Source organism: Capricornis sumatraensis, chromosome 23 (assembly GCF_032405125.1).
Source record: "Capricornis sumatraensis isolate serow.1 chromosome 23, serow.2, whole genome shotgun sequence".
Taxonomy (NCBI): Eukaryota; Metazoa; Chordata; class Mammalia; order Artiodactyla; family Bovidae; genus Capricornis; species Capricornis sumatraensis.
The window spans coordinates 37,713,510-37,739,820 of record NC_091091.1 but is presented as its reverse complement, the minus strand read 5'-3'; the positions used below and the strand labels follow the sequence as shown (position 1 = coordinate 37,739,820).

Sequence of the window (26,311 nt, the reverse complement as noted above, 5' to 3'; positions counted from 1 at the left end):
TGCACAGAGAAAGAATTACAAGAGGACAGGGGTAAACCTGCAGAGAAATCAGATCAGTTAAGAGGCATTTAGGGGAGGCATTGGCTACTTAAACTAGGTGGTAGCCAAGGAAATGGAAAGAAGAGAATGGATTTGGGACCTACTTTTGGTGTGTCAAGGACTCGGAGTTCTGGTTCCTTTTTTGATCTCTCTCAAAAGAAGCTGTCACCTAAATTGCAAAGAGTTTGAAAAAACTGTAAAAGCATTTAAAAAATATTTTAAGTGCTATAATTTAAAAAAAATGCTCTAATCTCATTATGTTTTATTTGGACTTGTCTGTGTTCTTTGGGTTCGTAAATGAGTAAAAATTGTCACTAGTTATTAGCTAATTTGTTTTCAAAGTTGAGTTGGTGTTTTTGAATGTTCTGCAAAGCAGTTTTAGTAGCAGTTATGTCTTGGTTCTTGGAATTTGCATAAACCTAGTAGTCTATTAAAGATTTCAGAGCATTTATTCAAGATATTGTCTACAAAATTTCATTAAGCCCGTGAAGTTACACAATGAAAATAGAATCCCAGAATTTTATGGCTGAAATTGAGAAGAAAAAAAAAGTCAGTGTCCTAAAGGGACCCTCAGACTGTGGAAAAAAAAAAAGGTTTATTTAGTTTACTGCATATACTGAGATATTATGGATTTAGTAATAATAAAATTCCAAGAGTGCTTTTGGAACCCCAGACCTCTCCAAAGTTACTTTTAGTCTGTTTTAAGGTAAGATCTGTTTAGTACATCAGTAGTTTTTTGCAGGAATAAATTATTGTGTGTTTAAAGTTGTGTTTAATAAGTTAGATATTTAGCTGTTCACATTTAACTCTTGGTGGCAGTATAACTAATCCTGTGATGATTATTTTTTAGCCAGTATTTAAGAAAGCTCTCTCTTTTGTCTTCATTATACTGGTGAATAAGTGCTTTTGAACTGTACTACCTAGCTGTTTCACAGTAGTAGTAAGGGTACTTTTTGGAATCTCTAGAATAATCTGTTATTCTTCATAGCATTTTTAAAAAGACAGTTCTCAATTTTTTAAACAGGTATGTAAACATATTACCATGCTTTCAAAAATTTTGACTTTTAACGGTTATGTGGTATTTTTATAGATGTCCCTTTGGCTTTTGAATTGTTGCCAGCTTCTCTATGTAGTAATTGTTGTGAACATTCTTATGTAAAAAACTTGAGCACTGTGAAATTCTTTTGGAATAGAGTAATTTCAATGAGTATGGGACAGGAGGGAGAAATAAAGCTGAAAAGGGAGGATGGGCTGACCCCCAGAGTTTGAATATGTGAAAGTGATTGGGAGCATAGGATTTGGGACATGGGAATGCAGTCCACAGGGCTGCAAAGAGCTGGACACGACTGAACGACTGAACTGAACTGAACTGAGTGACAGGGTCAAAATAGTTTTTTACAGGAAAACCTCCCCTTTCTCTTGTGGTTGTTCATGCCACCTTTCCTTTGTTACATCTCAAACAATTTGAAGCAACTTCTCAGAGAAAATAGCCAGGTTTACAGTTTGTTCTCAAATAAATAAATACGTGAAAACCAGCATTGTTTTGTCTAGATATGAAAGGGTCCTAATTTGCCATTGCTGTTGGCATTTTCAGTTTCCTTTATTATACTTGCAAAGATATGAGATTAGACAGCTTTAATATTTTGTAGCAAAGGTTACTGAGACTTTAATCTTGAGTCATAATTTTAGATCTTAGCATATGTCATAGGTAGTTTTGGGGAAGGAATTCTAGGTTAGTAATTACATCTGGTGTCAAAAATGGCAGCAGCACTTAAGTGTCTGCAGGCATTAAATCAAATGTGTCTGAATTTAATAACTCTAGGGAGGAGAATCACAGTGTTTCTCAAGACTACGTAAAGCATTACAGAATAGGATTTGATAATTTGAGATACATTGCAAATTTGGCTAGAAAAAAGTCTATCATTTCAAAATAAGTGTGCTAAAAAAAGTATTTGAAAGAAACTTAATTACATGTTTTAAATATGCCTTAGAGTTTTTCAAACCTTTTTTAAAGTGTAATGTACCTTATGCTCTTAAGTTGGGTAAGATCAATAATAAATGGAAAGTTTTGAATTTGTGGTATTTGCACAGATGTTGGAGCTGGGAGTAGAAGTGGAACAGTTGTAATGCAATAGCTGTAAGTCCTAGCTAAATCTAATGACTAGTGGCTTAAGCAAGAAAAGAACTTAATTGTCTTGTGAAATTTTTCTTAAATTGGGATGTCAGAGAATAATTTAAAAGAATAATTTAATAAATACCCTGCATAGAACCTACTTTCTACCTTATTAGAAATCTGAGGAAAGTTTGGATCAAACTCAGACACTCAGTTTGGTGCCCTGTTTGTTAGCTTATTTGCACAATAAAAGAGCTCATAGGGTAATATGAAGTACTCTATGGTAGTGTTTGTTCTTTAAAAATAATAAGTAAAGATTCCTCATGAGATAGAATGAGGAATAAATTGGAAATTAGGCTTAAACATAAATTATAGGATCATCTTGCAAGTGATGACAGTGTCAGTACTAAAAATGTATTTACTAGCACTAAAAATTTATTTACTTGCACAAAAGAGACAGGACACTTTATGATTTATTTCAGTCTGTTGCACTATACAGGTTTGGTGATGATAGTTTGCTTTTTTACTAAGGAACAAATTTAAGGAGTTTTCAGATTTTAAAAATGTTTCAGGCGATGATATTTCAGTAGGAAGCGATGAAGACAACAGTATAGCTCAGCTCTATTGACAATACGGTTAACCTGATATCTGTTAAACATGGGACTTCGCAGGTGGCGCTAGTGATAAAGAACCCACCTGCCAATGCAGGAAACCTAAGACACACTGGTTCGATCCCTGGGTGGGGAAGATCTCCTGGAGAAGGGCATGGCAACCCACCCCGATATTCTTGCCTGCAGAATCCCATGGACAGAGGAGCTAAGCAGGCTATGGTCCATAGGGTTGCAAAGAGTCAGACATGACTGAAGCAACTTAACATATACACATATTAAACATATTGATCACAGTCATTATTGTGTGCATGGTAAAGCAAACAGATCTCATAAATGTTGCTTAGACACACATGGTTTTAAAGAAGGAGAGATCTTGAGTGCTACCCTCCCAGAATTGGAGTTCACTCATCCTTGACCACCCACTTGCTTTACCCTTGCTGCTGCTGCTGCTAAGTCATTTCAGTCGTGTCCGACTCTGTGCAACCCCATGGACGGCAGCCCACTAGGCTCCTCTGTCTCTGGGATTATCCAGGCAGGAATACTGGAGTGGGTTGCCATTTCCTTCTCCAATGCATGAAAGTGAAAAGTCAAAGTGAAGTCGCTCAGTCATGTCCGACTCTTGGCGACCCCATGGACTGCAGCCTACCAGGCTCCTCCATCCAAGGGATTTTCCAGGCAAGAGTACTGGAGTGGGGTGCCGTTGCCTTCTCTGCTTTACCCTTCCTGCTGGACATAAGATGGGTTATCTGTAAATGCTCTTTTCTTTTACTCTCTCTCAACTATTCTGTCTGTGCCATCCATGTCTTCTCTTCCATCAGTTATCCAAACTGCCACTGGAGTCTTCAAACATTGTTTCATTCTTGGTGCAACATGAAATTCTTGAGGCCATTTGGGGAGAAGAGAAGGCACCATGAAAATGAGCTGTGGAACCTCTGAATGTGGAAATTCTGGGGTTGAGGGAAAAGCAATGTGGGCCTTTTGGCACCCGGCTGTTCAGTCTAGCTTTCCCTTGTTCTCCATTTTGAATAAAAATATAAAAGGAGTTTTAATTTTTCAAAACAAGCTTTTTAATGTACATTTTTGATACTAGCCCTATTCCCTCTCCTTCCAGCCTACCAGACTATGCCCAGAGACCCTTTATAGCAGTTGTCCCTTGTAAGATTTAAGTTTTCCCTTCTCTAATTAGAGATAGAAGGCTAAAAATCTAAATAACTGTTAAGGCAGTCCATCCACATAAATATGTCACTATCAAACAGAAAGAAAGAATATCGATATATAGTAGGTGGACAAAAGAGAGCTACTGTTACAGTCACGTGTTCAGTATGAAAAGCAAAAGCACTTAATGTCTTATTAAGCACTTATGTAGCCCAGTATGTAGATGCCAGAGAGAACCATTAAAGACATTAGGAGATGTCATGACATTTCAGATTTGTCTGAAAAATAAGAAGTAATAAATTCCTGAAAAGCGTTCAGCTAACCACTTGGGGAGAGTCCATAAGTAATAATTTGAAACTCTTAATCAGAACGAATGTATTCCTTTTAGAGGGTTATGTGTTGTCAGCTGGCAACTTGAAACTGGCCACTGCTCTAAGAAGGGCTTTAGATAGGATCAGGCACCTCCAGAATCATGAAGTCAGAAGAAGTCATCTAGAGTCTAGGCTTTATCTTTTTGTTTTACTTGATTGTTACTTTTCCTTCTCTCTATTACCGCTACCCTATCAAAACCTCATTTTTTGAAAGGATTTGATTCTGAGAGATAAATAATTTATATCAGATTCCCTTCCGTTTTCTTTTAACCTACTCTCAGAATTAGACCCCCAGTTCGATTCCTGGGTCAAGAAGATCCACTGGAGAAGGAATAGGCTACCCACTCCAGTATTCTTGGGTTTCCCTTGTGACTCAGCTGGTAAAAAATAATGCCTGCAATGCAGGACACTTGGGTTCTATCCCTGGGTTGGGAAGATCCCCTGGAGAAGGGAAATACCCACTCCAGTATTCTGGCCTAGAGAATTCCATGGACTGTATAGTCCATAGGATCTCAAAAAGTTGGACACGACTGAGCAACTTTGACTTTGACTGGAATTAGAGAAATATTCGATGAGATGATGCCTACTTTCTAAGAACTATCAGTGTAGGAAAAGAAACATGTAAACCAAATATGTCACATAAGTAATTCTTAAGAGTCTACGAAATACTGGATTCTTTTACCATATATAAAGAACCAAAGTCTTTCTCCCCATAGGATCTGTTCTTGTTCCCTCAAATCCCACTACCTCTTAACAAAAATTAGACTGTGTGTGGTAGTCTGATAATTAGGAGACAGTTTGGGAGTGGTGTTAGTGGGATTATTTTAGACCAGAGGCAAGGAGAGTTTTGAGACTGTGGAGAGATGGAAGTTGAGTGGAAGAGCCTTCATAATAAGGTCAACCATGTTTAATTGCCAAAGATCGAGCTTGATAATCTGCCTTAATATAGAGTCCAATGAGTCTGCTACTGGAGATCAGTGGAGAAATATCTCCAGAAAGAATGAAGAAACAGAGCCAAAGCAAAAACAACACCCACTTGGGGATGTGACTGATGATAGAAACAAAGTCCAATGCTGTAAAGAGCAATATTGCATAGGAATCTGGAATGTTAGTTCCACGAATCAACACAAATTAAAAGTGGTCAAACAGGAGATGGCAAGAGTGAACATCGACATTCTAGGAATCAGTGAACTAAGATGGACTGGAATGGGTGAATTTAACTCAGATGCCCATTATATCTACTACTATGGGCAAGAATCCCTTAGAAGTCAACAAAAGAGCCCAAAATGCAGTACTTGGATGTAATCTCAAAAACAACAGAATGATCTCTGTTCGTTTCCAAGGCAAACCATTCAATATCACGGTAATCCAAGTCTGTGCCCTGAGTAGTAATGCTGAAGAAGCTGAAGTTGAACAGTTCTATGAAGACCTACAAGACCTTTTAGATCTAACAAACACCCAAAAAAGATGTCCTTTTTTTATCATGGGGGACTGGAATGCAAAAGTAGGAAGTTAAGGGATACCTGGAGTAACAGGCAAATTTGGCCTTGGAGTACAGAATGAAGCAGGGCAAAGGCTAATAGAGTTTTGCCAAGAGAACGCACTGGTCATAGCAAACATCCTCTTCTGACAACACAAGAGAAGACTCTACACATGGATATCACCAGATGGTCAACACTGATATCAGATTATATTATTTGCAGCCAAAGATGGAGAGGCTCTATACAGTCAGCAAAAACAAGACCGGGAGCTGACTGTGGCTCAGATCATGAACTCCTAATTGCCAAATTCAGACTTAAATTGAAGAAAGTAGGGAAAACCACTAGACCATTCAGATATGACCTAAATGAAATCCCTTACGATTATACAGTGGAAGTGACAAATAGATTCAAGGGATTAAATCTGATACAGTACCTGAAGAACTATGGATGGAAGTTTGTGACATTATACAGGAGACAGTGATCAAGACTATCTCCAAGAAAAAGAAATGCAAAAAAGCAAAATGGCTATCTGGGGAGGCCTTACAAATAGATGTGAAAAGAAGAGAAGCAAAAAACAAAGGAGAAAAGGAAAGATATACCCATGTGATAGCACAGTTTCAAAGAATAGCAAGGAGAGATAAGAAAGCCTTCCTCAGTGATCAGTGCAAAGAAATAGAGGAAAGCAATAGAATGGGAAAAACTAGAGATCTCTTCAAGAAAATTAGAGATACCAAGGGAACATTTCATGCAGAGATGGGCACAATAAAGGACAGAAATGTATGGACCTAACAGAAGCAAGGAGATCCAACCAGTCCATCCTAAAGGAGATCAGTCCTGGGTGTTCATTGGAAGGACTGATGCTGAAGCTGAAACTCCAATACTTTGGTCACCTCATGCGAAGTGTTGACTCATTGGAAAAGACCTTGATGCTGGGAGGGATTGGGGGCAGGAGGAGAAGGGGACGACAGAGGATGAGATGGCCGGATGGCATCACCAACTCAATGGACATGAGTTTGAGTGAACTCTGGGAGTTGGTGATGGACAGGGAAGCCTGGCGTGCTGTTATTCATGGGGTCACAAAGAGTCGGACATGACTGAGCGACTGAACTGAACTGAACTGAACTGAACAGAAGCATAAGATTAAGAAGAGGTGGCAAGAATACACAGAAGAACTGTACAAAAAAGATCTTCATGACTCAGATAACCACAATGGTGTGATCACTCACCTAGAGCCAGACATCCTGGAATGTGAAGTCAAGAGGGCCTTAGAAAGCATCACTATGAACAAAGCTAGTGGAGGTGATGGAATACCAGTTGAGCTATTTCAAATCCTAAAAGATGATGCTGTGAAAGTGCTGCACTCAATATGCCAGGAAATTTGGAAATCTCAGCAGTGGCCACAGGACTGGAAACGGTCAGTATTCATTCCAATCCCAAAGAAAGGCAGTGCCAAAGAATGCTCAAACTACTGCACAATTGCACTTATCTCACAAGCTAGTAAAGTAATGCTCAAAATTCTCCAAGCCGGACTTCAACAGTACGTGAACTGTAAAGTTACAGATATTCAAGCTGGATTTAGAAAACGCAGAGGAACCAGAGATCAAATTGCCAGCATCTGTTGGATTATTGAAAAAGCAAGAGAGTTCCAGAAAAACATCTATTTCTGCTTTATTGACTATGCCAAAGCCTTTGACTGTGTGGCTCACAATAAACTATGGAAAATTCTGAAAGAAATGGGAATACCAGACCACCTGATCTGCCTCTTGAGAAATCTGTATGCAGGTCAGGAAGCAACAGTTAGAAATGGACATGGAACAACAGACTGGTTCCAAATAGGGAAAGGAGTACATCAAGGCTGTATATTGTCACCCTGCTTATTTAACTTATATGCAGAGTACGTCATGAGAAACGCTGGGCTGGATGAAGCATAAGCTGGAATTAAGATTGGTGGAAGAGACATCAATAACTTCAGATATGCAGATGACACCACCCTTATGGCAGAAAGTGAAGAAGAACTAAAGAGCCTCTTGATGAAAGTGAAAGAGGAGAGTGAAAAAGTTGGCTTAAAACTCACCATTCAGAAAAGTAAGATCATGGGATCTTGTCCCATCACTTTATGGCAAATAGATGGGAAAACTGTCCCAGACCTTACCTTAAGGGGCTCCAAAATCACTGCAGATGGTGACTGCAGCCATGAAATTAAGAGTCTTAGTCCTTGGAAGAAAAGTTATGATCAACCTAGATGGCATATTCAAAAGCAGAGACATTACTTTGCCAACAAAGGTCCATCTAGTCAAGACTATGGTTTTTCCAGTAGTCATGTACGGATGTGAGAGTTGAACTATAAAGAAAACTGAGCGCTGAAGAATTGATGCTTTTGAACTGTGGTGTTGGAGAAGACTCTTGAGAGTCCGTTGGACAGCAAGGAGATCCAACCAGTCCATCCTAAAGGAAATCAGTCCTGAATATTCATTGGCAGGACTGATGTTGAAGCTTAAACTCCAATACTTTGGCCACCTGATGCGAAGAATTGACTCATTAGAAAAGACCCTGATGCTGGGAAAGATTGAAGGCGGGAGGAAAAGTGGACGACAAAGGATGAGATGGTTGGATAACATCATCGACTCTGTGGGCATGAGTTTGAATAAATTCCAGGAGTTGGTGATGGACAGGGACGCCTGGTGTACTGCAGTCCATGGAGATGCAAAGAGTCAGACACGACTGAGTGACTGAACTGAATGATTCTTCCTCTACTTCCAGAGTGAAGGTTAGGCCCACTGAATACAGGAAGCATTTGGAGAAGGAAGCTAGTCATTTGGGAGAAAATCAATGTATATGGAGATCTTTCCTGTCTAGTGTGAAGATGTTAAACAAACATATAAAAGGAATGGAAACAGTAAATGCATTCTCAACTTTCAAAAAGCTTTTGATGAATATCCATACTGTAGGTTCCCAAATCATCTAATTACTAGGAGAATATTTTGTCACAGATTTGCCTTAAGGATAAGGGGAAACAGGATAAAAATAACCAGATGTAATATCCTGGATGATTGAGTTCAGGACTTTGATGAGTTTTCACAAATGATCTAAAATAAAATAGCACTCTCCAATAGAAATAAAATGGATGCCACTTAAGTAATTTTAAATGTTCTTGTAGTCACGTTTGACAAAGTAGAAATTAGCCAGTAAACAATTTTAGTAATCTTTTATTGGACCCATAAACCTAAAACATTGTCATTTCCGCATAACAAAAAATTTAAGGAGACTGTTTTTTTATAGTCTTTGAAATGTGGTGCATATTTTACAATTACAACAATTCACAATTCATCCTAGCCACATTTCAAGTGCTCAACCACATGTGACCATATCCAACAACACAAATGTAGAGAAAGCAACTCAGCTTTGCACATATCATTAAACTTCTAGAATGTGCCCTGTTAAGAGGTACAAAATTGAGAATGCACTCTCAGGACAAATGTGTAAGAAAGAATTCCAAACTGTGCCTAAAATATGTGAAATCTAGGTTCCCTAAAGAAATAGACAGTTATATCATTGTACCTCCAAAACAAGACAGCTTTTCATTAGAGTGAGAGTGAGTGTCGCAAAGTGAATATGCTTATTTTAAAGCTATGAAATTCTCAGAATAAGTTGTTTGTACATTTCCGTTTTCTATGATACTACAAATTTATATTTGCTAGATAAGCTAGGGAGAAAGAACTAAAGTTTACATGGAAGTGAGGCAGCCATATAAAGATAAATGGATGGGAAAAAATTAATGTTCTTCAGCTGAAAAGACAAATGTGGGTGAATGATTAATGGAAGAATATAAATATAAAAAGTGAACAATAGAATGATCAAATTTACAGAGTCAAGGAACTAAGTCTGTAGGTCTGTGAAGGAAATCTCATAGCCCTGATGATAATCAGATGATAAATGCTGAAAGAAGGGTATTTAAAAGGTCTTTGGTAATACTGCACACTACGTACTTGCTGATAGACCTTGCAGGAGCATAAATATATTTTATTCTATTTACGCTATGTGTCCTACACCTATTAGAATTCCTGGCATGTTGCAGTTGTTCTGTGAATGTCCTGGGAGGGGACGAGGAGGATTGGTGGCCTTCATGGCTCCATACTTCTCACAGGACACAAACTCACTACACTTGTACCTTCTGGTGGAAAAATCTGCTTGATGCTCCAGCCTCTAGCCTCTGCTAATAATATTATAATTTCTCCCTATGTTCAGCAAGAGCTTCTAAAACTCCCCACAACTTAATGGGAAGTAAGGCTAGTAAAATTTAGATCCCACAGTGTTTCTTCCAAACTTTCAGCATGGCTTAGTCACATTTCTGTCCCCTTTCTCCCTTCAAGTCTATCTCTGATGTATGTTTTAAGCAAATAAAAATATTTATGTTAAGGATAACCACAAAATGAGATTTACGGCTCGGTATTCAAGAGGCCTAGTTTTTAGAGTGAGGAATTTACACATGTGGCACATAAAAGTATAATGGCATTATTGAAAATATCAGAACTTCTTACCCAATGTGTGTAATTCAACATATCCTGAAATAAAACGACTGGGATCTAAAATTTTACTTGCCTCACTTCTTTCTTAGTTTTGGAGAGTTTTAGAGGTTCATGCTGCATAGTATTCGTCCATGAATTGTGTGTACACACAAACTGTCGAAAAGAGCTCCCTAAAGAACTGTGATTTTAAGTAAGAACATAAGAGACAAGTTTATAAGCACATTAAGCTAGATACTTCAGAGTTGGCATTTCGGTGTGTTTGTTTAAGGCCATATGCCTTGCAGATGGTATTTTTTGGTGCTCCTGTTTAACCATTTGCCATTTACAGTCTTAATCTTGTTGAAAGGAAGAGAAAGATTAAAACAAATAAAGCTTTTTTGAAAATGTCAGTTTTTATGAAAACTCTGCTTTAGTTCCATTTTATAATATTTATGAATTCAATAGGGACTCTGAAATTTTAACCATATATAACCCTCTGTAATTTGGCTTCTTAAATAAACTAAATACCTTTGAGCTTTAGGAGTAAATCCTATTTAGCATTTCCACTCTTAAGTTCATCTTGGTTAGAAATGAAGGATGCAGTTTTCTGTCTCATGTTTTCTGTGTTTAATATGATTGTGAAATCCTGTGAAAAGAATAGAACTTAGGTTAAAATACAGAAGTATCTCCAAATCAAGTCAGTATAAAGCATTGAGTATGAGAAAGAGGAAACTGAGCATCAGGTGCAAGGCGATGAGAATGTGGTCCTTTACTTCAAGGAGGAGGAAATAAGATCAGCAATATAATGAGCATACCTGAATGTTCATTGGAAGGACTGATGCTAAAGCTCCAATACTTTAGCCACCTGGTGCAAAGAGCCGACTCATTGGGAAAGACCCTGATGCTAGGAGAGATGGAAGGCAAAAAGAGAAGGGGGCAGCAGAGAATGACATGGTTAGATATCATCACTGACTTAATGGACATGAATTTGAGCAAACTCTAGGAGATAGTGAAGGACAGGGGAGCCTGGCTGCTGCAGTCCATGAGGTCACAAAGAGTCGGATGCGACTTAGCAACTGAACAACAACAACGTGATGAGCATCAATATTCCTGTTAGCACATGAATGCTCTAAGAGAGTTTCATGATAAAGTATAATAAGGTTCCATTGGAGGCTAGATAGCTTTCTTTTGGGAAAACCAGGAAAGAATATTTTGAGGTGACATTTGAGCCAAGCCTCACAGTATATGTAGGATTTTGAAATGTAATAGGGAGGGCATTTAAGGGTGGAAAACATGGGGTAAATTCAAATAAATAGTATGAATGTTTGAGCATGTTTAGGATACATTGTGGAGAAGGAAATGGCAACCCACTCCAGTGTTCTTGCCTGGAGAATCCCAGGGACGGCGGAGCCTGGTGGGCTGCCGTCTATGGGGTCACACAGAGTTGGACACGACTGAAGCGACTTAGCAGCAGCAGCAGCAGCAGGATACATTGGGGGCTTCCCAGATAGCACTAGTGGTTAAAAAAAAAAAAAGAAAAACCCGCCTGCCACTGCAGGAGACATAAAAAGACTTGGGTTCAATCCCTGGATCAGGAAGATCCCCTGGAGGAGAGCATGGCAATCCACTCCAGTGTTCTTGCAACCCACTCCCAGTATTCATGGGAGGATCCCATGGACAGAGGAGCCTTGTGGGTTACAGTCCATAGGGTCACAGAGAGTCGGACACAACTGAAGCAACTGAGTGAGTGAGCATGCATTGAGTCATCCAAGTTGGCTAAAGAATTTGGTAATGCAGGTAGATCATGCAAAACAAGAATAAAAGCAGTGGGATCATGTTAAATTTGACTTAACTCCCAGACAGCAGTTACGGAGGCTTTTAGAATGAAACTGATGTCAGCGCAATCTTGATTTAAACAGACTTGGCTCTCACTTTGAGTCTTAGCTGTTTCACTTATTGGCAGGAGGATCTTAAAGTCCCCAAATCTATCTCATTCACAAGTATTTTGTCTCTCAAATACTGCTCAGTCATTTCCAACTCTTTGTGATCCCATGGACTGTAGGCTGCCCAGCTCCTCTGTCTGTGGGATTCTCCAGGCAAGAATACTGAAGTGAGTTTCCATTTCCTTCTCCAGGGGAACTTAGCTACCCGGGGATCGAACCCAGGTTTCTTGCAGTTGCAGACAGATTCTTTACCAACTGAACCAGTAGATAAATGAGATTATGTATACTAAAATGCCTAGTACAAAATCTGGCATATAGTAGGTAATAAAATGTTCACTAAACCTGGCAGCAAATGGGTAAAAGCGAGGATGATTTGACAAGGGAAAGACTTGAAATAGAAGAGGTGAAGGGTAATGGAAGTCTAAAACAGAACAATGGTGAATGTGGAAAATAGAATCATTGTGGCTCAGATACCACTGGAAATGGAGGGTTTTGGAGAATGAGAGAGAAAACCAGAAAGACAGGAACCATGAGGAGGGTAAAGGAAGAGGAGAAAGGAGGTCTCATTCTGGATGTGCTGAGTACACACACATCACTGTCCCTGTAACATGTTAGGGTACAGTGATGGTCAGAGGTCAGTCCGGAGATAATTTTTTTTAACGTGCTGCTTTTATTGTTTTGTGTTCATTTGTTTTTAATGTTTTCAGTGCTGTTGTTCAAAGTTTTAATATCTGGTAAGTTGAACACTTTATTTGGAATATCTCTTGTGGTTCAGCTGGTAAAGAATCCGCCTGCAGTGCAGGAGACCTGGGTTCGATCGCCAGGTTGGGAAGATCCTCTGAAGAAGGGAAAGGCTACCCACTCCAGTATTCTGGCCTGGAGAATTCCATGGACTGTACAGTCCATGGGGTCGCAAAGAACTGGACATGACTGAGCAACTTTCACTTCACTTCACTCTATTTTTAGATTTCTTTATTTAAGGATAAAAAGAAGCAGAATGGTTTTGCATAAGAATAGTAAGAATCTAATTTTTTTTTTTTTAAGAGCCTTTGAGAACACATTAAGGAAATAATACTAATGAGACCTAAACACTGGTTTGGGGTTTTTTTAATAAGAACTCTCCAGTTCACTGCAATCCAAGTAAAACTGATTCCCTAAGTCCTTACTTTGTCATGAACTAAAACATTCTGTTCAAGGCACAGTAGCACCTTCCCATAGAAATCCACTTAGCCAGATAGCTCATTTTCTGACTCATACACTCAGATGCAGGATACAGAACTAGGAAATAGACAGTTTAGAAAAGTGTTAGGTTTTATCAGAGATCTTGCAGTGTATTACAGCTCCTTGCCCACATGTGTTCATTCATTCCAGTGGTATTTAAGAGCAATAACAAGATAGCAGTGATTTCTCTGTGCCTCTTGGGATTTTAAGACACATGCATTAAATTCTTATAACAACTCCTTGAGGATAGGCACTATTATCATCTCCATTTTATGTATGAGGAAACTGAGGCACAGAGAGAAAGTAACTGACTCAGACCATCCAGCTAAGCAGATGGTAAGACAGTCTGCATACCCAGGCAGTGTGACTCCAGAGCTGGGGTTCTGCATTACTATGCCATCTCCATGAATGGTGGCTTCAAGTCTGGTTGTTCCACTCTAGTTCTATGCCAGTGAACAAGTTATTTCATAATTCTAAGAAAGAAATACTAGTAACGGTTGGACACTTAGCCCAGTGTCATAGTAACTATAACAGTAACTATTACTATTGAACTTGACCCAAATGCCGCCTCTTTTGCACCAGTGTTTTTAGTGCTATCTGATATTTTGTACATTCTTATAAATCCCCCTCTCCCTTTTAAATCCTTCCTGTAACAAAGTGAGGAGGACAAGGAAATAGCTTCCTGAAGGGATAGTATTGTTTTAAGAGTTTCAGATGGTTACTTTTAAAAACATCTACAAGGTTATTAAAAGCTATTAGAGGAGAGATAGAGATCAACTAGCTACTGCTCATCACAGCTGATGATTATCTTTTGTAAACTGATCAGAACTTTGGGCTTCCCTGGTGGTGCTCAGTGGTAAAGAACCCACCTGCCAATGCAGGAACCACAATGAGATACAGATTCGATCCCTGGGTTGGAAAGATCCCCTGGAGGAAGGTATGGCAACCCACTGCAGTATTCTTGCCTGGAGAATCCCTTGGACAGAGGAGACTGGCAGGCCACAGTCCATGGGGTCACAAAAAGTTGGACATGACTGATGTGACTTAACACACATATGAGAATGTTGTCACAAGTCTAAGTAGGAAACCATTGAGCATGAGGAAGTAGGTATCATGAAGCAGAGTTTTAGTTTTTGTTACACTCACTTGTGAAATTGGAGGAAATTTGTGTATTTTAACAGTAAAATCAGTAATTTATATAAGATTAAAATGATGTATGTTTGGAAATTGGTATGAGCTTTCTTTTTTTGCCCATACTAAAAAAGAGAGAAGGCTATAAATAAAACTGTAAAAGCCAGCCATATTACTACTTTCCAGAGAAACCACTAATAACTTTTAAGAAGAACCTAATAGATACAAGCATATACACACCGGTATGTATATGGTTCTGTAAATAAGAATAAAATGAGATTGTATATTTTATAGCCTACTTTTTTTCCAACTAAGCAATATTCCAAGGGCATATTTTTATCTCAATACATATGTTATTGTTTTTATGTCTGCATGATAGTCCACCGTGTACCATGATCTATTTAACCAATCATTTATTGGTAAACATTTGGACTTTTTCCAATTTTTTGATGTAGAAAAATATATAATGGCTATGTGTGTATATATATGTATATATTCACACACATTAATTAAGTCATAGTGTGGCACACTTTTTCTATAAAGGGCCAGATAGGAAATATTTTAAGCTTTGTGGGCAAGATGATAAGTCTCAGAACTACTCAACTCACCTGTTTAATTCTAAAGCAGCCAGAGACAATACATAAATTAGTGTGGCTGTTTTCCAATACAACTTTTTTAGAAATAACTGTAGTTTGCTGACCCCTGATCTAAATGATTCCTTGATCAAAGATTATGCCCTCCCCAAAAAAAGCATTTAGTAGGTATTTCAGAATTGCATCCCAGCTAGAATCAAGGCTATAAATTAGATAATAGTATTATATCAGTGTTAATCTTCTGACCTTGATAACTGTGCTGTGGTTGTATAACAAAATGTCCTCTTTAGGAAATACACAGTCAAATATTTAATGGTGAGGGGACATCATGCCTGCAACTCATTTTCAAATGGTTCATGAAAAAATATGAGAGAGGAAAAAAGCAGGAAAATGTTAATAATTGGTAAATCTGGATTTAGGATAAATGGAAACCCTTAGTACAATGTTTCTGTATAATTTGAAATTATTTCAAAATAAAAAATGGTCCAGCTCTAAAGCTCTCATACTTTCTTAGTGAGGTGTAAATCACCCAGCAGAAGGATGGTTGACAATACATGGAGATGCGAGTTGACTTGGTGATTCAGAATCAGCTGTTTCTGTTTGACAAAGGAATTAAAAAGGGCGAAAGTGTTCCACTGCGTTGTTTCCGCAACAGCTCAGACTTAATGTACTTTTCAGAGCCTTTTATTTCACTGGAGATCAAAATATTAATGCAGACTTCAATCGCATTTAAAAAGAGAGAGAGAAGAAACCTAGGGTATGGCAAGGTAATCATTTGGCTCAGCTTACTTTGCTAAGAGCCTTTGAACCTGGGCAAAGGGTCATCATTATTCTTTGGATCTCTTAGGTCAATGGTGTTTTTATAATGGACTTTTTTTCTCAGCGTGTCTGTACATCTTTGTTGTCTCTCAGATGAGGCAATGAAAGGATGCAGCCCTAAGTTACCATCCAGTTGCTTAAGAGACAAGATTATCAGGTGGCCAAGCTGGCATTCCGTTTTAACACTTCAGGGTCTCACTTGTATTTTTATCCCAGAAAGAGGTCTTCCTCATCCACCTGAACAGAGATAATTAAAGTGCCTGAATTGTACTGGAGTTTATTCCTGGAGTTCATTTAATCTTGGCAACACCCCAGTGTGGTAGATATTAGTGTCCCCTTTTCACAAAGAAGACCCATAGAGGTTAACTCACTTGCCTGAGACCACAAAACTAGTACATGTTACAGCTAAAATTCAAATCCAATATGGAATACAGGCCATCTCAGACACTGCAGTTTTTCTTCAAAGAAGAATTTTGAATTGGTCCTAGTACTGAGGAGTTTATTTCAGTATTTTTGTTGTTTCTTTTGTTGTTGTTTTTTTTTTACCTATTCATTAAGATGTGATGACTGAAAATTTAGACATTCTACTAACAAAAAAAGATGTGTACTTGTCTTTGTGAGAGAATTTACGGTTTATCCCCTGTACTATTAATATATGCCTTTTTAAGAAACACCCATCTCTTTTAAAAATAATTTTTGTCATCATTTGGGACAGGGCATGAAAATTTACTTCTGTGGTGGCACTTCTCTATCTGACAGAGTCTTTTATTTTTTATTTATCTGGCTTATGAGTTTAAGATCTGTTATGATTTAAACCTTTATGAAGTGGTTAACTTTAATGCCGGTCTTTGAAAAAGTTTACTGAGTTGATAGTTGTTTGCCAAGCGATAAAAACAAGACATTTGCCATATGTATGTTTTAAGAGTTACACTTTTTTGTGAAAAAGACAGTAAATTGTGAATTTTCTTTGCTGATAAGAGTTTGAAAGAAGACAGCTAATAAACATAGAATCTTCTTTTTTCTGGTCGAGTGATAAACTTTAGTGGAAGACAGTTGAGAATTTAGTTGAATCTTTGGAAGCAGCATAGTTACCCAATAGTCTAGAGCCCCATAACTAACTAATGGAGTTAGTGGAATCATCAATTATGGTTTTGCTTTTTAAAGGTGATAGACGGTACAATACACAGTGGGTGAAGGTGATTGTGGGAGGAATTGAGAGTAACGTTGGCATATATACACTGCCGTGTGTAAAATCACTAACCAGCAGGAAGCTGCTTTATAGCACAGGAAGTTCAGCTCCTCAGTTCGATGCTCTGTGATGACATAAAGTGGTGGAATAGGGGTATGGGAAGGAAGCTCAAGAGGGAGGGGATATATGTATGCTGCTGCTGCTGCTAAGTCACTTCAGTCGTGTCCGACTCTGTGCAACCCCACAGACAGCAGCCCACCAGGCTCCTCCGTCCCTGGGATTCTCCAGGCAAGAACACTGGAGTGGGTTGCCATTTCCTTCTCCAATGCGTGAAAGTGAAAAGTGAAAGTGAAGTCGCTCAGTCATGTCCAACTCTTCACGACCCCATGGACTGCAGCCTACCAGGCTCCTCTGTCCATGGGATTTCTCCATGCAAGAGTACTAGAGTGGGTTGCATTGCCTTCTCTGGGATATATGTATACATATGGCTAATCCACGTTGTTGTACAGCAGAAACTAACACAGCATTGTAAAGCAATTATGTTCCAATTAAAAAAAAAGATCACACCCACAAAAAAGTGAAATCTGGCTGTAGCTCTTCAACGGCCTCATTGCTGCTTCTAATTGAGATGGACCGTAAACTGTTGGTCCCAAGCCTGGCTGTATTCTGTGCCCTGTAGCCATAAACAGATTGATCTGACATCTGGAATTCAAGCAAATGACCGGAAAGTTACACCTCTAAGACACTCTGTGCCAAGTATGTTGTACTTCAAAGTTTCCCTTGGAAACAGCTCAGAAACTTATATTTAATATAAAAGTTGTTCTAGTTTTAGAAATCTTGACCTCTCAAATATAAATCAGAGTTTGGGGATAAATCTTTAATCATAATTGACTGGGCCCCAAGTATTCAGAATTTAAATGCCACATCCCAAAGTAAGCCAAGTAAAGGTGATCTGTTAAAAAGTTGAGTTTTATACAGGTGCTGTATACGTATGTGTACAGGCTGTTGTGTCATTTCTCCTCCTTTTCCCCTACTCTACTAAAAAAGCTAGGAAATAGTCCTCATGATGTCTTTTTCAGAAGCTTTTTTTGATGAAAGAATACTCAGAAGTGTACATGGTCACAGTAATTCAAGGGTCTTTCACATAGACTCTTTTATTCTTTCTTGCATTTTTTGGTTTTTTGCTCAATGTTACAAGCTCAAGTAAGAGAACAGTTTGTGAAGGAGTTATATTGATGTGTTATTAAAATAAATCCTCTTCTTATCAATTATATAAAATTATGTCCCTATTAGGAAGGGATTTAAAAATCAATATGTTGTTTCCCAACCTCTTAGGTGAAAATAAGGCATCACAGCTGGGTCCAGGAAAGGCTAAAATTATGTCAGAGTGTGAGAGCTCTTAAAGGCTATCTTGGTGTTTTTACTAAATCGCTGTCCACCAGATAGGTACCCATACAGTTAGAATTTTTTAACCTGAGTCCAACATTATTGGTGAAGTTAAATGCAGGCTGTCTGCAATCTTGTATGTATTGACTAGTGATTTAGCTCAGGTAGTTGCATTTAGTTTGTATGTGTCAGCAGTTCTTGACAATTGATAAACTTTTTTTTTTATATATCATGCAAAAGAATACTGGAAATAGTATTTCTCTTCCAGTAGAAATTTATCTTTTGGTTTCGGCAAAATTCAGGCCAGTTGATACATGCTAAGCCACAGAGAAAACACTTTTCCATCCTACATTTTTTTTTTCTGTTCCTTGTAGAGGTTGGTATATTGATTATGTTTACAGCACAGTTAAAGAATTTCTTCATAACAGTTCAGAGTATAATCAACTACTAAGATACAAGTTACAGATGTTAAAGCCCACTTTACTTAGCACATGAGGGTACTACAAGGGCAGGGAGCAGGGGTGTACTTCTGCCCAACAAGGATGTCTTCTAGCAGTTCCCTGCTCTTCCCAGACTCTCTGAAGCCACTGTGCTTCTCCTGGGGGCCGGGGACAGCAGCTCAAGCCTCATGGAGACCCTGGAGACGCAGCTTATGAGTTTGGAGATGCCTAGACCTGCACCCTTCCAAGAGCCTCTCTGTCGCTGACACTCCAGGACCTGGAGCTGCCAGCCTGGGGGTCCTCTTGTTATGGAGCAGGGCTTGTGTACCCGAGATGTAGCAGCCCAACACTGACAACAGGGGCATGGATCAAAGCGAGGCTTTGTTTGTAGGGTGCCGAGCAAGGGAGTGGGGGACGGATCTCAGATCCACTCCGATTTGGTCTTTGATTCAGGGGCTATTTTAAAGGGTAAGAAAGTCACAAGATTAATCATCACCTTGTGATTGAATTGAGGCATAGCTGATGTATTATATAACTTTCAGGAGAACAACATAATGAGTCACCATTCTATAGGTCGTATACCCTTTATAGTTATTCTAAAACACTGGCAACCTTCCTTGTTGTGTGTGTGTCAGTCACTCAGTCATGTCCCACTGTTTGTGATCCCATGGACTGTGGCCTACCAGAAATCCTCTGTCCGTGGGATTTCCCAGGCAAGAATACTCGAGCGAGTTGCTATTTCCTGCTCCAGGGGACCTTCCCGACCCAGGGATTGAACCCAGGTCTCCTGCTGGGACTTCCCTGGTGGCTCAGATGGTAAAGTGTCTGCCTACAATGCAGGAGACCAGGGTTTGATCCCCGGGTCGGGAAGATTCCCTGGAGAAGGAAATGGCAACCCACTCCGGTAGTCTTACCTGGAAAATCCCATAGACAGAGAAGCCTGGTAGGCCACAGCCCATGGGGTCGCAAAGAGTCAGACATGACTGAGAGTCTTCACTTTGTTTCTTTCTCCTGCATTGCAGGCAGATTCATCTTCCTTGTGCTGCATGTATAATACATCTGTGTAGCTTACTTATTTTGTACATAGTAGTTTGCTGTTTTTTAACCCCTGGTGGTGGTGGTGGTAGTCAGTTGTGTCTGACTCTTTGCAACCCCATAGACCATAGCCTGCCAGGCTCCTTTGTCTATGAAATTCTTCACACAAGAATACTGGAGTGGGTTGCCATTTCCTTCTGCAGGGGCTCTTCCTGACCCAGAGATCGAACCCAGGTCTCCTGCATTGCAGGCAGATTCTTTACCATCTGAGCCACCAGAGAAGACCTTTTAACCCCTACTCCTGTCTTGTCCCTTCCCACTTCCCTCCCCCCACTGGTAACCACTAGGTTGTTCTACATGACATTTCTTTTTTCAAACTATAGTTGATTTACAGTGTGTGTTAGTTTCAGGTATACAGCACAGTGATTCAGTTTTATATATGTATTTTTTCAGATTATTTTTCATTATAGGTTATTATACAGTATTGAATATATAGCTCCCTGTGCTATAGAGTAAATCTTTGTTGCTTTGGTGTTGATCTTTTGTCTACAGTAATTTATATCTATTAATCACATAGTGTATGTCAGTCAGTCAGTTCAGTCGCTCAGTCATGTCCAACTCTTTGGGACCCTGTGGACTGCAGCACACCAGGCTTCCCTGTCCATCACCATCTCCCGGAGCTTGCTCAAACTCATGTCCATCGAGTCAGTGATGCCATCCAACCATCTCACCCTCTGTTCCTTCTCCTCTTTCCCCCCTTCAATCTTTCCCAGCATCAGGGTCTTTTCCAGTTCTCCACATCAGGTGGCCAAAGTATTGGAGTTTCAGCTTCAGCATCAGTCCTTCCATTGAATATTCAGGACTGGTTTCCTTTAGGATAGACTAGTTTGTTCTCCTTGCAGTTCAAGGGATTCTTAAGAGTCTTCTCCAACACCGCAGTTCAGAAGCATCAATTCTTCAGCGCTCAGCTTTATTTATAGTCCAACTCTCACATCCATACATGACTACTGGAAAAGCCATAGCTTTGACTAGACAGACCTTTGTTGGCAAAATAATGTCTTTGCTTTTTGATATGCTGTCTAGGTTGGTTATAGCTTTCCTTCCATGGAGCAAGCGTCTTTTAATTTCATGGCTGCAGTCACCATTTGCAATGATTTTGGAGCCTCAAAAAATAAAGTCTATCGCTGTTTCCACTGTTTCCCCATCTATTTGCCATGAAGTGATGGGACCAGATGCCATGATCTTAGTTTTCTAAATGTTGAGTTTTAAGCCAACTTCTTCACTCTCTTTCACTTTCATCAAGAGACTCTTTAGTTCTTCTTCACTTACTGTATATGGCATGTCTTAATCATAATCTTAGGAGTCAGGGTATCTCTGGTTTATGATTCTCAGGCCAGGTGTTCCCCAGGGACTTGTTAGCTAAACTTGCCCTGGAGAAACAACTTGAGTTTGTACTTTAAAGATGATATCTACAGTAGCAATTTTGATACATTAATGATGTTAGCAGTAATCTTAGCTATGACTCTAGTTGATTGCTGTTCAGTTAGCACAGGATTGGAGTAAGAGGTGACAAAGAAAGGAAATAAAGCTTTAGATAGAATAACCACAAACTCAGTAAGGGAACTCTGCTTTGGGGGGACTTGGTTTTAGCGAGGATAGCACCCCACTTCTGAAGCCTCGAGTCCCCTTGAGCTGCTAGACAGGCCCCTGTCTGTGGAAGAGGCAGCCTGTGTTGTCAGGAGGAGCTGCTGGTACAGTGCCAGTCCTCATGCTCCTCCCTTCTCTGACCCATCTCGCAGGCCTCAAGCCCCTGCAGGGGCAGGCAGCAGAGGCCCCTGGCTAGGTACAAGCAGATTTCCCCGCTACACTCATAATGTATCTGTAGCTGTGTAGTTAATAAATATAGCAATTTGAGTTTATGACATATTGTATATCATGATTTCTAAAACAGGGCCTGGTCAGCCTGAACATGTTTAAAACAGATACCTACTAAAACTTGCTTAAGCACAAAACGGATACTTATTCTGAGGATTCCATGGTGTTTCATGCCACAGTCAGGTGTCCCGGTCACTGTTCAGGGTTTCGCTTTTAGTAGGAATCCAGCTAGACTTTAGCTGCAAACTGGAACCCGAAACTAAACCACTCTTTTTCCTCCCTGCTCCTGGCTGTTCAGTGCTGTATTCTTCACTCTGTAGACTTGCTTTCTCCCCTTCCCAGCCCATAAGAAGATACACAGACACCTATAGCCATGTTTATTTTTATTCCATTCAAGGAATCTCTGAATCTGAATACCTACCAGCCAGGAAAGGACTCTGATTGATACAGCTTGGGCCAGGTTTGTGCCCCTGGACCATCCAATGAGGCAAGGCAGTAGAAGCATGTTATATAAGCATGGCTGTTCCCACTGTAACTGTAGGAAGGACTAAAGGGTTACAGACATAGTCCCAGAGAGGAGAATTTGGCAAACATTAGTGTTTATTTTACCAAGCCTGTGGTAAGTATTAATTTCATTTCTTATTTCTCTTATAAAATATCTGCCATGCTACAAAGTACTCGTTCAGGAACGTGTTTATAGCAACTAGATATTAGTTTATATATTCTTTATACATTTATACTCTTTATACATTAATTGCAAACTCTTTATACATTTACCAAACAACTTCCTATAGGACTTTTTGTCTGTAGGATAATCAGAATGTGTAGGATTCTATGATAGGTAATGAAATGTTCTCTGAAAGGCTATTTCTTTTTCCCAGTAAAAGGTGTTTTACTGTAATTCAGTTTAGTTCAGTTCAGTCACTCAGTTGTGTCCGACTCTTTGCGACCCCATGGACTGCAGCACGCCAGGCTTCCCTGTCCATCACCAACTCCCAGAGCTGCTCAAACTCATGTCCATCGAGTCGCTGATGCCATCCTACCATCTCACCCTCTGTCATCCCCTTTTCTTCTTTCCCCTCTTCAGTCTTTCCCAGCATCAGGGTCTTTCCCAGTGAGTCAGTTCTTCGCATCAGGTGGCCAAAGTATTGGAGCTTTAGCTTCAACCTAAGTCCTTCCAATGAAATCAGGACTGATTTCCTTTAGGATGGACTGGGTTGTTCTCCTTGCAGTCCAAGGGACTCTCAGGAGTCTTCTCCAGCACCATAGTTCAAAAGCATCAATTCTTTGGTGCTCACCTTCCTAGAAGTCCAGCTCTCACATCCATACATGACTGCTGGAAAAACATAGCTTTGACTAGACGGACCTTTGTTGGCAAAGTAGTGTCTCTACTTTTTAATATGCTGCCTAAGTTTGTCATAGTTTTCTTCCAAGGAGCAAGCGTCTTTTAATTTCATGACTGCAGTCACCATCTGCCATGATGCAGTGATTTTGGCGTCCAAAAAAATAAAGTCTGTCACTGTTTGCATTGTTTCCCCATCTATTTGCCATGCAGTGATGGGACCAGATGCCATGATCTTCGTTTTTTGAATGTTGAGTTTTAAGCCAACTTTTTCACTCTCCTCATTCAAAATATATGTTCTTATTTGTCCATAAGAAATATAATTTTTTTAATCTTCCTGCTATTGCTTTTCTTGACTCCTTCCCCTTTTATTTGATATGTCTTTAGTCTTCTATAGAGGAAACTTTCCAGTGGGATAGAAACATAATTTAGATAGAAATACAAAAACATTATTTTGTGAAAAGGTAGATATTTATCATCACTGTGTTGGTTTCTAGATTTCAGAAATATTAATAAAGACCATGCTTGAGCCCATTCTTCTCCTAGTGGGTTTGAACCAGCTGCTGTTCTCTTATTGAATGTTGACATCAGTCACCATCTTTGTCTTTTCTAATGAGACAGTTTTTAAATTTTTAAATTTTATGTGATCATAAAATTATTTTTAGCTTCTCAGTCTTGATCCTATAAAAGTAAATTAACGTTTGTATGATATAAACTAGTTTAACTGTTCTAATGTCCTGAATTAATGTTTGTTTCATGATATGTTTGCCTTGTTTGTTGAGCAGTATATTAAGTTCACAGGACTTCCTGGTGGCTCAAGATGGTAAAGCGTCTGCCTACAATGCGGGAGACCTGGGTTCAATCCCTGGGTCGGGAAGATCTTCTGGAGAAGGAAATGGCAACCCACTCCAGTATTCTTGCCTGGAAAATCCCATGGATGGGGGAGCCTGGTAGGCTATAGTCGATGGGGTCGCAAAGAGTCGGACACAACTGCGCGACTTCACTCACTCACTCACTCATGATATGTTTGCCTTGTTTGTTGAGCAGTATATTAAGTTCATTTACAGCAGATTGGTTTTTAAATTTGCTTTTGTATCCCATTTTGACTAGTGATGCCAAGTCTTACTAATAGGAATAATAATAAATGCTGAAACTTTTCACAGCTCCACATATGAAAAAGACGTCATTTTGTCAATGACATTCACAGAACTTAATATTTGCCTAAAGTCATAGGCAAGGATTGTTGAAGACATTGTATTTCACCTCTAAGTATTTCAGTATGAATCTTCTAAAAATAGAACATTTTACTACATGTTTTATTGGTAGATAGATGCTACAATAACCATCACACATAAAAAATTAATTCCTTAATTTGTCTATATTAAAATGCTCCCAATCCATAAATGTTTTTGTGAGTTTTTTTACCCCCCAAGCTTACATCTTACCAAGATTCACACATTGCATTGTGTTGTTTACATCTCTTTAGTCTTTGTCTCTCTCTTTTTTAATCTAAATGCTTCTCTCCCCTTTTGGGAGATTATAAAAGAGTGATTTTTCAAATATAATCATTCTTTCTGTATTTATTAACTGGCTTCTTTTAGGCAGGAATGAAGGAGAGGTAAAGAAAAACTTCCCTTTGACCAAATGCTAAATAATTTAATATGTAAACAAATGGATAGGTGCATTTAAGAGCTAATTACAGAAACAGTACTTATTACATAAATCCTGCATTTAAAGTGAAAGCTGTCGTTTTAAGAAAAACCTCCAAGGAAAGCAAGAACAGAAAATGTAAAGATGTCCAGATCTCAATGAATAATATTTATATAGTTATAAAGTTTTACACATAGCTGACTTTCAGTCAACCTTGATGGCTTAAAATAGTTTAAAAATGAATATAAAGTTATCAACTTTGATGATAGAGTTTAGAAAGTAGAAAGTGACTTATACTGTTGACTCCTGGCTGCTTGAATCAGCCTTGAATTCCTGAATCAACTCCACTTGATTGTGATTATTATCCTCATCTACTAGTGAAATTCCCTAAAATTTTGCTACCAGATGTAAGGAAAATATTTAGGATTTCTATTTTCACTTCATCATTTAAAAGTTTATCTATTTTGTCATATGTTTTATAGTATGTGGTATATCCAATAATCATATAAAAATTTAAAATATAGATACATGTATATAGGGGAGAATTATATAATTATTTTGGTATTTTTAATTTAAAAATAGTTTCACCCCAATGGACATGTCAGTTTTGTTTTAAAAGTATGGGATATTTGAATGGTCTTGTAAACATTATCTTAAATTTTCATTAAAATAAAAATGTTTTGTGATACTCATCTTTAAATATTTTCTTTAAAATTTTTCTCAGGTTTTTAATTATTAGGGGTTTTTATACTTTAAAACTTTTGAATCATTGTCACAACTTAATTGTAAGTTTCAAATTTGTATTTCAGAGAAGGCTGGAACTAATTCTGAAAGTAGATGGGTCAGCAGTATTACCTTAAAAGGAAATAAGCTTTTAATAAGAAAGGAGATGAAATAAATAGTATCTTAAGCTCTGTACCCTATGTATGAAATTCAGAGCATTTACTAATAATCAGAAAAGTTGGGAGAAGGAAGTAATTTAGTATTTGCCCTTATTAATTATTCCTACTAAAAACCTTTTTTCCATCTGAAATGTTTACTTCAAGGATCATTGGAAATAAGAAAAGCAAAGGAAATAATATGATTGGTTGGGAGAAAATAAATTAAGAAACTGAATTGTGCAGAAGCCTGTATTAGACTTAATTCCCTTCTCAACCCCACCATCCTCCCATCTCTGTTCCACTTTAGGAGCAAGGTGTAGGTCACAAAAAAGCACATTCTAAATGTTAATTTGTAAAATTTGCAGTTCTCAGACTCATACAGTTTAGCGTTTTTTTATCCATTTGCCATCGTTAACTTTTTGAAAGTAGAAGAATTTGGATTCTTTTTAAGCTTTGGTACTCTGTATATTAAGAATACATACAGGTTCATGGATTTGAGAGAAAGTTTTCTTTAGGGCTTTTATTAACTGA

At 38.7% G+C, this 26,311-nt stretch overlaps 1 protein-coding gene across 1 annotated transcript in view; it reads left to right on the top strand.

Moving 5' to 3' along the window:
• PDZD8 (PDZ domain containing 8) overlaps positions 1-26,311 on the top strand; it is a 78,765-nt gene that overhangs the window by 42,275 nt on the left and 10,179 nt on the right. The gene's annotated exons all lie outside the window — the stretch shown is intronic.